This window comes from Oreochromis aureus, linkage group 7 (assembly GCF_013358895.1).
Source record: "Oreochromis aureus strain Israel breed Guangdong linkage group 7, ZZ_aureus, whole genome shotgun sequence".
Lineage (NCBI taxonomy): Eukaryota > Metazoa > Chordata > Actinopteri > Cichliformes > Cichlidae > Oreochromis > Oreochromis aureus.
The window spans coordinates 64636286-64650898 of NC_052948.1; the positions used below are offsets into that span (position 1 = coordinate 64636286).

The 14613-nt window shown below is 45.1% G+C and overlaps 1 long non-coding RNA gene and 1 pseudogene across 1 annotated transcript; one reads left to right on the plus strand and one right to left on the minus strand.

Moving 5' to 3' along the window:
* Window positions 1–27: 27 nt before the first annotated feature.
* LOC120441094 lies at window positions 28–10435 on the minus strand (annotated as a pseudogene).
* Window positions 10436–12668: 2233 nt separating this feature from the next.
* On the plus strand, window positions 12669–14368 carry LOC120440873. Its single transcript, XR_005613588.1, has 3 exons — window positions 12669–12973; window positions 13595–13661; window positions 13795–14368. It is a non-coding gene; the product is annotated as an uncharacterized LOC120440873 (long non-coding RNA).
* Window positions 14369–14613: the final 245 nt, after the last annotated feature.

Consider the following 14613-nt stretch of genomic DNA (forward strand, 5'->3'; position numbering starts at 1 on the left):
ATTATTGTTGTTATTGTCCCCCCAAAATGTCCACAGACTTCTCGTGCCTGAAACGTCTACTTGGTGTTTCTGTTTTTCGCCGGCGCGACGTTCTGTGTCGCTTTGCCGAGCGCCACCTGCCGTATGGTGGAGCCGAACTGCAGCGTGCTCAGAGTTTCCACCGCGTCCTTCGCGTCCGGGCTCACGTTCACGAACATGCAGCACTGAGGAGAGAAACGAGAGGTCGCTGCAGGAACTCACTGCTGTCAAACTTCTTGTTTTATCCTCATTTCTGACTTCAACACGCCCACATTTATAAAATCAGCACCACCGTGTTTGGAGAAAGACCAACGACTGACACCACAAACGTCTCTCATAGATTTCTGTAATACCAGAGGGGTCGCCCCCTGCTGGCCACTGGAAAGAGTGCAGATTTTGAAGCACTTTCCTGAATCGGCTGCACTGATCAGACTCACGAGTTAAGAATTATGAACCAAAGTTCACGTCAGCGCTGGCGGCACTACCACAGCAGAGCGAACTTTCAGTTTATCTTGGCGTCTCCGCTGAGGCACGGCTGCAGGAGGTGGGTGAGTTTGGAGTTCCTGAATGGGACGTGGATAGCGTTGCACTTCAGGGCGCTAAACACCTGGATAAGAAACAGAAGAACAGCACTCAAATACAACATTACATCTGCCCTGCCTCTAGTTTTTATCACGTTGCCTTCTCCCAGCCTGCTTATGCTCCATGTCCTGGAATGAAAGCTCCAATTTGAGGCTTCCTGCAGATAAAGCAGGTGAGCGTGTACCTGTCCCAGCGCTGTCAGTGATTTATTGATGGCGGCGGCCTCCACCAGTCTCTGACCCTCGGCCTCCGTCTTAGAAATCCGCTCTGATCCGGCGAGGTCACACAAGGTCAGCATACCGCGAGACGTCAGCCCGGACACCTCATCTGAGCCTTCCACCTCCAGCGCCACCACCAGGTGAGAGCGTGAGCTTCAAACGACAGTTTAACGGCAGATAAAACGATGTAAGAGAACGCGCTCGTTTTGCCATTTAAGCATTCCAAACGCTCTGAAGCAAATCTGCGACACCTCTGGATGTTCATCTTGGTCGAGGCGATCTTCCAGTTCTTTTCTCCCATCTCCATGACGGTGAGGATGTCAGCCTCCGTCCGGACCTCGACCCGAGTCAGTCCTGGGACTGAAACGGACTTTCCCAGGACTCTGATGTCCAGCGACGCTCGCCGCTTTTAGCAAGCAGGTCGTTCAAAGTTTCATTCTAAATCTCCAGCATGGAAATCTGAATAGGTTAACAAATAAAAGTAAATCTAATATGCTGAGAGCAATTCACATTTATTGAATTACCAAAAATTTAGATTTAGCTCTGACTTTTCGCCTAAAGCTGAAGTGTCGTCATTAAAAATCACTGCTCGACCTCTGTAAACGAAACGTCTCCTGTCCACACTGAGCTGCAGCTTCTCCTCATCAAACATGGATGCACGGCTGTCAGGAGGCACAGGTTTGTCTCAATGGGCCCAAACAGCACATCATGTTCCAGGGAGGTAGACGAGGGTATTCCCAAAGTTTATTCCCAGCTATGTAGACAACCTTGACATTAAATTCAACTTTGAAAACATTTAAACTTCCAGTTTATGCTCCCTTGACTGTCTTTCAGATGGAATTTTAAATTTGAGTCTTTTTTTATACAACATTCACTCAAGAGCAACTTGGGGTCAGTATCTTGCCCAAGGATATTTGGCATGCACGCAGGAGGAGCCAGGGATCGAACCACCAACCTCCCGATCAGTATAACACCTCTACTGGTTCTACCTCCTGAGCTACAGCCACCCCGGTGAAGTAACTAGTTAGCATGTCGGAGTCTCCTCCTATATCGAAATTAACAGACAAATCGCTCCACCCACTAAAAACGGCCATGCAACACCACCCACTATTAAGTCAGTTGTAACTTGGTGGTGAATGCAGTGTTTGTGTTGGGGTTTTGTGCCTTTGAGCCTAGCATGCACACACTCTCACTCTGATTGATGCATTCAGATTGAACCACCAACCTTCTGATTCGATTTTAGTTTTGGTGACTGTACATGGCTTCAGAGAAGAGTTGATTGCAACGTATCTGATAATAAGTTTCTCGTATTTTGGTTTGCAGCGTTCAAGAGAAGATGAGTTCAACTCCACGGTGTTGCACGGCCTTACGTGACGAAGGAAGAAAAAAAGCGTTACTGAAACATTGATGAAGCCTCTGTTCAGTGTGAGCCGGTGTCTGTATGCCAGCATGTGCAGAGGAGGCTGAAACACTTCCTCATTTATTATATATCAATGCAGGCTTTCCCCAAACAGGTAACCCACCTGCAGCCTGAAGCAGCCGAAACAATAGACACACCTATTAATTATGCAGTATATTCTCTATGCTCTGTGAAATATCGATATAAATATTTGATTCAGTGCAGGTGTATTGATTTGATGATGGTAAGAGAGGTGATCTTATTCCAGGTGGGGGATAACACCAGCTTACAGTGTGGACCATAAGTATTTGGACACGCAGACATTTCAGGGTTTGGCATAATGACATGAAACAAACACTTTCTGTAAAACATCTTTGTACCGATACCAACGCTGCAAGGTCCTGGCTGTACTGTTCAGTTCTGCAAAAACACCGTTAACTCGAGCAGGTCTGCATAAATGTTAAACACGTCATGCCTCAGACGGTTAGCAGCCACCCAAAGTCTTTCACCCTCTTTGTCCTCTCTGGTGCTGCGTCAGTGCAGACATCTCAGCCTTTGTTGGGTCTTTTTGTCACCACGAGGTTCTGGACTGTTCTCCAGCGAGTTTTCATGAATTTATCTGATTGACCAAACAGAACAGTCCTGTTTTATGCTGCTTTTACTGAATCCTCTGAGGTTCTGTTCAAATCGTCTACATCTTGTGCGGCAGATTATTTTTAAACCTTTGAACAGGTTCTAACAGCCATGCTTCACATGCAGATCTGTAAATAAACCTTCTCAGGTTACAGCTGCGTTTTGGTGCTTTGTTCAAAGATCTTATAGAGAACCTGAAGCACTAAACCTAATGTAGATACCAAATGTTCCTACTGAGAAAGGCTGACCTGATGTTGACTCCTGGGTAGGGATGGGTATCGTTTAGGTTTTATCTGATACCGGTGCCAAATCGGTACTTTTGAAACGGTGCCGGTGCTTAAACGGTGCTCGAACTGGTGCTTAAAGAATGGAGAACACAAACTTCGTCCAAAAACATCTCATATTTTTATTTTTAGCAGTCTCTTTTTTTCTGCAAAATGATAAGAACCGTAGCAACATATAAACATCATCTGTGCAAAGATTTATGTTTTTAAAGTGAAACAGTGAAGAATTACAGCGCTGTCAATACATGAATATCCAGACCTTGTACAAAAATGTCCAATTTTGGCACACAATTGGACACCACGCCAGTTGAATTTTTTTAGTTATTTAAGAGCAGTCATTAATTAATTTTATTAACAGGCCTAAAAAGACTTCTTTTTTTTAAATATATTTTTGAAGAATTAACCACACATTTACATGGTAATGGGCCTTTTCTGCCATGGAGCGCTTAATTGGCCTCTGGCCCTTTAAACTCTGAGGGGCTGTAACTTTGGTTTCTTTTGGTCAATTTGCATGATTGACACCTCTTTTTAATTGTTTGAGCCAATAGAATCACAGTAACGATGCCACGTTCACGTTACGTCAACCAATCAGACGTTGTAATGCCAAAACCCACGTGGGCCCAAATTTACTGCATGTGACGTCTGTCCAGTCACGTGTCTGTAGGTGGGTCTAAAATGGAGGTTGTTGACGGAAAACGGCTCTGATGCAGCTAGGTAGGTGTGGTAACTGCTGATAATCATGTGGCTACCGGCTACCGGTGAAAATAACGGAGGAAATCTGGACGGTAAGCCAATTTCTGTCTTAGCGCATTTGCGCCGCTGTGTGGTTTTGTGGTCTTCTTTTGCCGCTCATTCAGTGAATTTTGGTCAGAGTGTGGTGAAACTTGGTGTTTGGAATTGGTGATAGCTCTGGAAGATAACCAGCTTTTCTTTAGCCGGTTACATGAAGTCTGGAGAATTTCTGGTTCGCCTTGTTTGTTTAGCGGACTTTACATAACTGCTTGTTTAATCATGGCTTGTTTTGTGGTTGTAGAAATGGTTTATATGACATTTTAGCTGAGCTGTGAAGTACAGCCAGACTTTTGACCGCTTCGCCTTGGGCATTTTTAATCTGTAGCTCTGCTCTAAAAGAACGTACGTACCTGGGCCCGCCTACTATCCTTGTAAAGGTAAAATGATTGGCTAGAATCCAAAGTGTATGACATCTCAAGAAAAATAAAGCACCGAAATGTGCGTTGCTTTTCAGTCTGGTTACTACCGTACCCATCCCTACTCCTGGGTTTTCCTTGCTGCCCATCATGGTGTACGTCTTCCCTGAGCCCGTCTGTCCATACGCCAAAATACAGACGTTATATCCATCCACGCAGGAAGTTATCACAGGCAGAGTTCCTGCAAACACGTCTTCCTGCAGAGAGCAGGGACAAAATCTGCAGATAATTAATGCTGGCTAGAAAAAAAACTGTATGACGGACAGTCGACCATCCGAGGTTTGCTGCTTGGATTTTTTGGGTATGTTCTGGTTTTCTGGATGCAGATCCACGCTCCCCACAGGATCGTCAAATGAAGCGGCATGCCAATTTGTTTATGAGGCGTTAAACAAAAATTAGAAACCAATCAATGTTAATAAGCAGAGTGCTGCGAAGGCCAAGCGCTCGTTAGTGCCCAGGCTTCATTAAAATCTAGAGCTCATTAACGATCAAACACAAACCTTCCCGGTGGGAAAATTAATGACAGAGCTGTGGTATTTAATAATATGCAGACTGCTTTTAACTGCTAAGTTTTCTGTTAATTAACACAGACACTGTAATATAATCTAACCTCTTAACCTTCCCCAGATCACCGGCAAGCAATCTAAAGTAAGAGTTTGTGTTCAGAGAGCATCCGTCTCTTTGCATCGAATGTTCAGCTACCTGCAAACAGAAAAGCTCGTAAAGGAATGAAACTGTTTTGCCAGTTTGTGTGTTCAGAATGGGGAAGAAGTCTAAGCCTTTACCTGTGTGCTGCTGGGAGAGTAGACTTTGTCAAACTGGAACTTCTTTCTACTTCCTTTCTGGACGACGACCACCTCCTGGTCATCGGTTTTCTCCAAGCAGCTGGAGGCCGAGCTCTTCCTGCAGCGGCAGAACACCCGGATATTCCCCTGCAGCTCGAGCAGCTTGTTGTACACGCTCTACCTCTCCACTGCCTCCTTCCTGTAGAGGGATCATAGCTTCTCCACCTCACTGGTTGCCTCTTGTTCCACTTGGGCCAACTTCCCCAGAGGACCCTCGAACTGCCCCAGGTGGTTCTTAATGTCAGCAAGTGCCTGGTGAACTACGGAGCGAAGGTGCTTGTTTGAGACGTTCAGTTCCCGGGTCAGCCGGCTCATCTGGTGCAGTTGGCCGATGTCCACAGCTGGCTTGATGACGGGTTTGGCAGGTGGGGTGGGAGAAGCTCTGCGGTTCAGGAGGGATCGGATCTTCTCCCGGAGCTCCTGCTTGTCAGCCTCGAGCTCGGCGAGCTTCTGATTCAGGTGCTGAACAACATCAGTCAGATACCAGACTTCCCTCACCAGGTGACTGTTCCTCTGAAACAGATTGTCGACCTCCTTCTCTTTCGTCTGGAGCTTCTGCTTCAGAGCCTCGATGACCCGGTCTCTCTCCAGGAGGGCTCTGTAGGGTTAAAGCTGCATGTTTGATCACATGGTGTGCAGATATCTGATCAAGTGTTCCCAAAAAGCACCACTATAGCTTTGGATGTAAAACAATGAAAACTAAATTTAAACAACATTTGGAGCGTTAGTACAGCTGGACTGTTCTGTATACAGAGCTAGCTGGAGGCTAGCCCCAGAGCTAGGATCAGGCTTTTCCAAAGATTTAGGCGATTACTGACTGGGTGAAAACCAGCTAAGCCGATGCAAGCGTTGTAGGTGAGAGCATGAATGGAGTCATCTGTGATCTTTCCACTCTCCAAAAGAAAGTTGCCAACCTGAAGGAGTTGAGGTCAGGATAGTTGTGATTTCCTCCTGGGGGGGCCTGCAGGAGGATATCTCCAAACATGGTGTGGTAGACGGAGATGACCTCATCGGGGTTGTAGTTACACTGTCTGAGAGCTGCCGTGATCTCCTTCTGGTCCACCAGGCCGGGGAGGGCAGACTGGAACACAAAATCTTATTTCAATGACAGGCAGAGGTGGGAAGTAACAAAGTACAAATACTTCGTTTCTGTACTTTAGTACAACTTTCAGGTATCTGTACTTTACTTGAGTACTTATTTTTCTGACATATTTTTAAAACAGGCTCATTACTTTTGGATTAAGGTGTTTGAGAGGAGTTATTATTTCACGTCACTCCGAGCCTCCGAACATCAAACCGATTTGAGCCTAAACAGAAACACATGAGAGGAAATCCTGTTTATTTCTTAATCACCAGGAGATGCTGCGTAAAAAGAGATGAAAGAGACAAAACCATGTGCCACAGTCGGAGGTTTAAGCGGACCCCCGTGCCTTTTGTTTTGGCACAATGAGAGCAGGTGTCCATAAGTTGTGGTACTTTAGCATCTAGCTAGCTCTGCAGAAGTAGCATAAAGTAAGTAACGTTTATTAAGTGTCAGGTAATTTGAAATGCAGCATTTCTATGAGCTCAACAAACATCAGCAAACACACAAACTGTTTGTGTGCAGTGTGTTGCAGCTAAAGGTCCAGCTGGTGTATTTCACAGGGAGAGAAAACACAGAGAGCTAAGTTCACTCAGAGATGGAGAAAGATGAGAAAAAAGAAGAGGAAGGAGAGCTGAGAGTTAAAGGAAGGATGCTCATTTAAAGCTCACATGGAAGTCCTCATGTCTCTAAATCTGTACATGTCACATGATGTTTGTTCATAAACCTGCTGCTAAACAAACTGAGGCAGACTAATTGTGTTATTTAAAGGCTGCAGGTTGGTGCAGGATAAACAGGTGAGTTTGCTGTTTGCTGTACTCTCAATAGAAATTATTGTCAGTTGTGGCAAAGTCCATCTCTACAATGGAGGTAACAGGAAATAGTTATTAAAATGTAGACTGAAATAAAGTTTGTATTCGTTAGCTTTGCATACTTATAGGTGGTAATAATGTTCTTTAAGGAGCTACTTTTACCTTCTTCCTTTAAGTACTTTTCAGAGTCGGTACTTTTTCACTTTTACTTGAGTAAAAAAGTTCAATCAGTACTTCAACTTTTACTGGAGTACTTTTCTAACTAGTATCTCCTCCTCTTCTTTTACATGGCAGAATTTTTTTCTCTACACAGTTCATCACACCGAAGCACCAGTCGGCTCATTTCTCAGTGTTCTCTCCAAAGGAACATGAGCATCATTTGGTGTCTAAGTGGGATCGTTCCAGAAACTGAGCACAGCATTTGTTTGCAGGCCAAGAAGCCAAACTCGGCCGTGGCTCGGTAGACTAGCCGATGATAAGCATGCAGTTGGTAAATCTCATATAAGATGTACTTTGTGAGCTTCTTTGGCTCACAGACGAGATTATCAACAATCCAGATTATTCTTTCATAATATATCTGACAGCCAGTCAGTGTCACCTGCTACCCCGGTGACACTGGGCGAGAGCTGGGCTACACCTTGGCCAGGTCAGTACTCCATCCCAGACTGACTTAACCCTACATGCATGTCTTTGGACCGATGCAGGCCAGTGGAAAACAAGGAAAGTCCAGATAGAAAAGAAGACCACTGCTCCACCATGTCATCATTTATAAAAACAATATGATGTTAGGGTAACTCTAATAAGCAGCCGCCCACATGGTTACATCTCCATGCACCTTGTTCCTCACCGTGACTCGTTGGACTCGAGCTTTGACGAACTCGGCGTTCATCTCCCACTGAAGCAGCAGCAGCAGCCAGAGGCCCGACTCGGGATCCCAGAACCTGCAGACATTCACCCTCTCCTGCACGGAAACAGCAGAACGAGATGGAAGAACCGACCCGATTCTCTAAAGACAAACACAAATGCTTCTGAAACTGCAGAGCTAACGATAAGTGAATGCAGCAGTCGAGGGTAGGCTGGTGCACAGTTTGCACAGCACGGCACTGTAAGTGGTTACTCCTGCAGTGCAGACTGGACTGCCTCGGCAGCAGGTTCACTCACAGACTTCTGTCATCATGTCTGTGAACGTTGGGAATCTTTGACTTCTCTGCATCAACGTTTGTAAAGGCTTTCGTAAGTGCAGCCACAGCAGTGCTTTTGTTCATCTCACCACAAACCTGTAGGTCATGACGGTTCCTCTGCCCTGGATGTAGATGCTGCCGGTGCGGTCGTCCTCCCAGACCGTCGGCTGGCTGCTGTCGTGAGTCTGCAGCTGACCAGAGCCCTGAAGGAAAGAGTGTGTCCTGCCATCACTCTCAGGCCTCACACACATGAACAACACTTCTCAAGGACTCCAGTTTTACCTTTTTCCTCCTTCTGCTTTTAGCTCACAATGATTTTTCAGATCATTTAGTGTTTTTTTAAGTTCAAGGCATTTTCAACTTTGCAAAACAGCAACTTTTTCCATCAGTTTAACAGGAAAAGTTAAATAAGTGCAGCAAATCAGGCAACAATGCTGCACTGAAGAGCGTCATAGCAAACGGACCTCACTGCGTGTGGCGATGAAGTGTCCCTGATTGTACCACTCCTTTGGAAACGGCTGCAGTTTCTGGAACACACAGAGCCAATAGTGACATCACAAACGGCTGTCAGAGGAGTTTCCGTCCTCACACCGTGGTCATGGATGTCGGGGTAATAAGAGCACAGACGCCACGGCCATAATCATGCTCATCAGCAGTTCTTACCTGAGACGCGTCCACGTAAACTCTGTTTCCATGGTGACTGAAGCAGCTGTACAGCATCCCGTTTTCATGGAGGAAACTCTCGAAGTGCAGAGACACTTCTTCCCCTTCTGCTGCAGTTTCCTGGTATTAACACAGAAGCCACTCACTGCTCAACACTGTCAAACCCACTTTGGTGCAAATACAGTGGAAGTGACAGTCACTGAGAATCATCACAGCCTATCAGAGGACAGCAGCTGGAGTGCTGGATGTGTGCATGCTGTTCTGGTCGATCACAGAATATTATCAGGACTGTTACTGTTTACTTGCTTTATGCCTCATTTTCAGCAGACAAAGACTCTAATCCGGCTCAAAGACGAAAATGTGAAGGAGGGCATTGATTTTCAGCTCGTCCTGCTGATAAAGACCTCCCACATCATCATTCCTACTACACCAAAGTAATTCAGTAATTGGAAACAGCTAAACGATAGAAAAGTTCCTGTTTTTCACCATGCATTAAAAATTCTGTCCAGTTTTGTTTTGTTGGTCGTTTTTTCTTGTTTTTTTCCACATTTTAAAGAATATTTCTATGAATGGACATAAACTTTCTGTAACTACAGGACAGTCTGAGCAGAAACTGTTCTTTTATTTTACACATTAATTTCTTATAATTTAAAGAGTCTGATTTCTCAGATTGTCTCACAAATCGAGACCTGCTGTTGCAATGACACTGTTTTCCTAATGTTGTGATATCTCAGGACTAAACGTGCAGTTAAACTTGTTTGCACTGAAAGAGCAGTTCGGTCTGGTTGCACCTTAAAAGCTGGCTGTGAATAATTAGTAAGTAATTAGGGAGCATTGCAGGCCCCTGATTACTCCTGCAGAGGTCACACCCACTCACAGATACGGGAGGACCAGCGAGTCCTGCCATGAATAATATAACAGAGCCCTGACCTTCATCTTTCAGTGCGTCTCAGGTAACTGTGACAGTTATGTTCTGTCAGCCGAGACTGGGAGAGAACCAGAGAGTCCCATCAGACATTACATCACAGAGGATCAGTGATGACATCATAACAGCAGCTCTGAGTGAGGGAAATGATCAGGACAGATGTTTAATGTTAAAAAGCTGCTCACAGTCACAGCTGGATCCACCACCGGCTGGGCTGCTTCCTCCTCCTCCATCTCTTTGCTGGTTCCTCCATCACTCTTCACAGACTGGACGTCCACAGTGTGACTCTCAGCTTTGCCTTCCTTCAAATCTGCCTGCTAACACACACACACACACACACACACACACACACACACACACACACACACACACACACACACACACACACACACACACACACACACACACAGTGTTTCCTCTCCTTCCCAGATCTTGGTGGATGCAAACAGTGTGGAGGAAATGTTACCTGCAGGGTGTCGTTGCTCCCTTCTGCAGGTGTGGAGGCCCAGGTGTCTCCGGGCTCCGCCTCCCGGGCTTCCAGCGTGTCCAGCCGGGGCTCCTCACTGACAGACGCTCCGCTGCCCATCACGACATCCACAGACTCAGAAACATCCAGAGAGAAAAGGAGACAGAGAGGGAGCTGGCAGTGATGTCAGCCCGACAGGTGAGAACAGGTAATCCGACACATGGGCGTGTCTCCTGTCATCTCTGAGGACAACTTAAAGGGGTTTCCCGTCTCATGAGGTCTTGTTAATGGATTTTTTTTTATGAAGGATTTAAATGTGATTTCAGTATTTATCATGTGACAAACTGCTGGTTTATCAACCTGCTGTTGGTCATTTACAAACTCATTTCTCCAAGAAGCTGCTGTGAAGAGAAGATCTCCAAAGTTTTACCCTCAGTGTTCCTGCTCTGCACTGCTGAAGATCAACACTAGAGGGCAGCATCCACACACAAACACACTGCAGGGAATACGACTCCTGTTACTCATCCTGGAGAAGGTCGATGGTGTTACTACAGAAACACTTTAGACTGCAGAGCAAACTCACCTGTTCAGCCCTTCATGACCTGCCCACAGAGGCTCTGACCGTCCGACAGCTCTCCTGTCTTCTGCTTTGTTTAACACCAGTATCACTCATTTAACCTTGATTTAGGGTTAATCTCACTGGTGACCTCAGTCAGCAGTTTGCATCCTTCCCTGCTGCCCAGGGGCATGTCTAGAAGTGGGCGTGAGGTGGCACCTGCCCTCCCTGAAATATGATTGGCCCCTTGGGACCACACTGGGCTAGAACACTGCTCCTCTTTTAGCCCCCACCATGTTTAATGAGACAGGAACGTTTACTCAGGTTTTATGTACTTTTACTTCATTGAAGTATTTCCACACACTTTATATTTTGAGTGAAATTACTGCATGATTGATCAAGCTGCTAAACAATATATTAGTGATTAAAACCATCATCAGCTGGAACATTAAAGATATACACATCAGTAAATCTATAATTACAGCCCAGTAGCATCATCATATATTTGAATACACAACCACTCAGCTATTAGGCTACTTAAAAAGATTATAACTTTTAATTGAGTAAAAACTTTTAATACTTTTTTCCACTTTGCAGAACGACGTCCATCACAAGATTAAATTCTCATGTAGCGCCGCTTCTCTAATGATAATTCTGCAAAACCACGCAGGGCTGAAAAGTGTGGTGTGTTTACCACACTTATGAAATATTTCTGATTAATATTCTGATTACTTGTGGCCCTCTCATCCACAACGTGACCGCTCAGAGTCAGAGAGGCTGAGATGGTTTGAGCATGTGCAGAGGAAGTTACTGATGCTCAGATGTCTACTGTTGATTTAGATTGATTTAGATTTAGATTGATTTAGATTTAGTAATGTTGTTTTGTTGATTGTTGTGTATCATCCTGGTACATTGTAGTGAATGCTGTGTGTGTGGTGTTCTTAAGCTGCTGGAACCTTGAATTTCCCCTTGGGGATTAATAAAGTATCTATCTATCTATCTATCTATCTATGTCCTGGAGGAGGAACCCCCGACTGCCTGCTTAAATTGTCCCTACAATACTGGAGCCAAAGCCACACTTATCAGAGGGCGAACAGGCACATCCACGCCAGTTCACCCCAAATCACACACGTGCAGAGCATCAAGCCATGAAGACGGTTTAAAATCCGCTCGTGTGCAGCAGATTTACCACAGTGGAGAGGTGGGAGTGCTGTCAGGTGTGCAGAACTCGTGCATGTGCACAAAAACAAAAGTGTGTCTGCGTGAGTGGAACGAGCGTGCTGGAGTAGTGCTGCAGGGCTGACAGTTCAAGGTGTTTCAGCCCCGCCTCCTGCTTCGCCTGAAATGAAGCCTGAGCTTTTGGCTCACATGGATTATGTGCACAGGTGACCTCGTTATCAGAACTGTGGCCATGTTTAATGCGAACATCCACCACAGCAGCAGAATGCAGAGGAATAAATATATGTGAAAGGTTTACCCTCTTATATAAACTCTGGCTGATTTACTTTCTCTTTTTCAGTGTTCGGCTGTTTTGGATGTGTCAAGAAATGTGCTTCCAGATCTCGCTTCAGGCCAGACAAAGTGAGAGCAGCTGGTGATCCCAGCAGATATATTGTATCCCAGCCTGTGAGCCACGGAGCAGTAAAATCCTCGCTGATTGCTCCTTTTAAAAGAGGTGGACGCGTTTCTGCTCCCGGAGGAGCTGCCGGCTGTTCTCCCAGCCGAGCGGCGGGTGAATAACAGCGGGACTCATTGTGCCTCGGCTCGGGCTCCACACCGCAGGCCAAATTAAAAATGACACGCAATGAAAGAGCAAAGGAAACGAGTTTCCCCCAGAGAACAATCTGGAAAATTACCCTCCATTCACACAGACAGGGGGAGTATTGACAGAGTGTCACACTTGCTCACAGCCAATCAGCTTTTGTTGCTTTCTATCACAGCGGACTCAGAACATCTGCTGCTCCTCAAACGCAACACCTGTGTCTGCGTGGAGCTCAGAGACGCCTTACTGGAACAGGTGCTGATGCTCGTCAGGTGACCTAAAGCAGCAGGACAGGAGGAGCAAACCCACAGCATGTTTGTCCTCGTGTAGCTCTACACAGGTAATAAAGTCACAGCAGTCATATTATTGTTCAGGTAATCGCATTAAAAAATATCCAACAGGCTCCAACTGCACAAACACGGTCCAGATGTCCAGACAGGTAGCAGCTATCCACCTGTCAGTCAAAGAGGCCACGCCCCTAATAATGCAAACTTTAAGCTTTGATAAAATCCAGAGACGTCGGTTATAAAGAAAATTTGGCTTTTAAGAGCAAAACAGTTTATCAGGCTGTAAACATGTTTATGTCTGCTGTAAAGTTTTAATGTGGGAGCCTGTGGGGATCGACCAATGACTGTAGAAAACTTGGACGACCTAATAGCTAAGACGTTTCTATAGGTCATAAACCCCGCCTCCTCCATGTTAGCGGATGGGACTCAGATACATTTTTTCCAGAGATGCTTTATTTGATTATCAGTAGTTCTCATCCTGCTGATTTATGTTCAAGGGGTCTCCTTTCTCATAAGTTTGGTTAATTGATGATTAATTGCTACCATAATGCTGTTAAATTGGGGCATAACGACTGGCAGCTGCAGTCAGGGGTAATGGCAGATAGAGCGGGGACGCTGAGAGGAGCTCCAGTGTTTACGTTACAAAACCATGACCGACTGTTTTAACCTGACAGTCTGAGGTGTTCTTCGGTAAACCGGACCACCCGACAGAAGGACCCGAGGCCCCGCTGCACTTTTTTGGTAAGTTAAATGTGTTTGTAAGCTAATCCGTAAATAGTGTCCTTAGCTAGCTAGGTTTTAGGAGCTAGCTAGCTGAGATGAGAACTCTGCTCTTGGGGAAACTCATTTTGTAAAGTTTGTTTCTTTTCTACAGTCACTTGGACCGACCTGCTGGAGCCTCTGCTGGACGTTAGAGGAACTGCAGTTTTTTGTCGTTTCCTGCATGTTTTCTGTGAAAAGCCGACGTTTGGATCCACTCAGAGTTCTAAAATCCCGCACAGGCTTCTTTCTGCATGAGGTCTTTTTCCAAACAGCTGCTTGTTGCTTGAAGAAAACATTTTCCTACTTACTAAATACTTTGCAGAAAGATCTAAATGTGAACACACCTTTTTTTCTGTGTTTTACACTTTTTAAAATGCTGTGAGTTTAAATGGCTGCTACCTTGCCAAGCCTCTCTTGTCTCTCTAAGAGAGATGTGATATATAAAAAATAAATAATGGGAAGCACAGTTTGAAACGATCGCTTCTGGCTGCTATAAAAGGGAAGAATGTGGCAGCATGTATTCACAGCGTTGTATACAAGGAGCATCATTTCTACATATTTTAAGATTTCCTTATCTAACGTCTCTCTCCGGGACTGAGGAAGCAGAGATGGGGAGATGCAGAATTCCTTCTGATACAAATGACAAACTTTTTATTTTTATTTTTATGTATAAATGTTTTATTGGATATTTGTTTTTGGGTTTTTTTTGTTTGTTTTTTGCCTGTCCCGTTTGGTTCTTTTGCCATCAGAATTATTGTCTAAAGGCAAAGAAAGATGCCCAACAGATTTACTTTACCAAATGGACCATCCCAGCCTTGCCGTATTGGTGTATTTGATTCACCTTTGCTTTTATTGTTTATTTTATTTTATTTTCACTTGCTACACACCGGACAGACATGACTGGGGGAAAGAAAAGGGAGAAAGAAAGAGG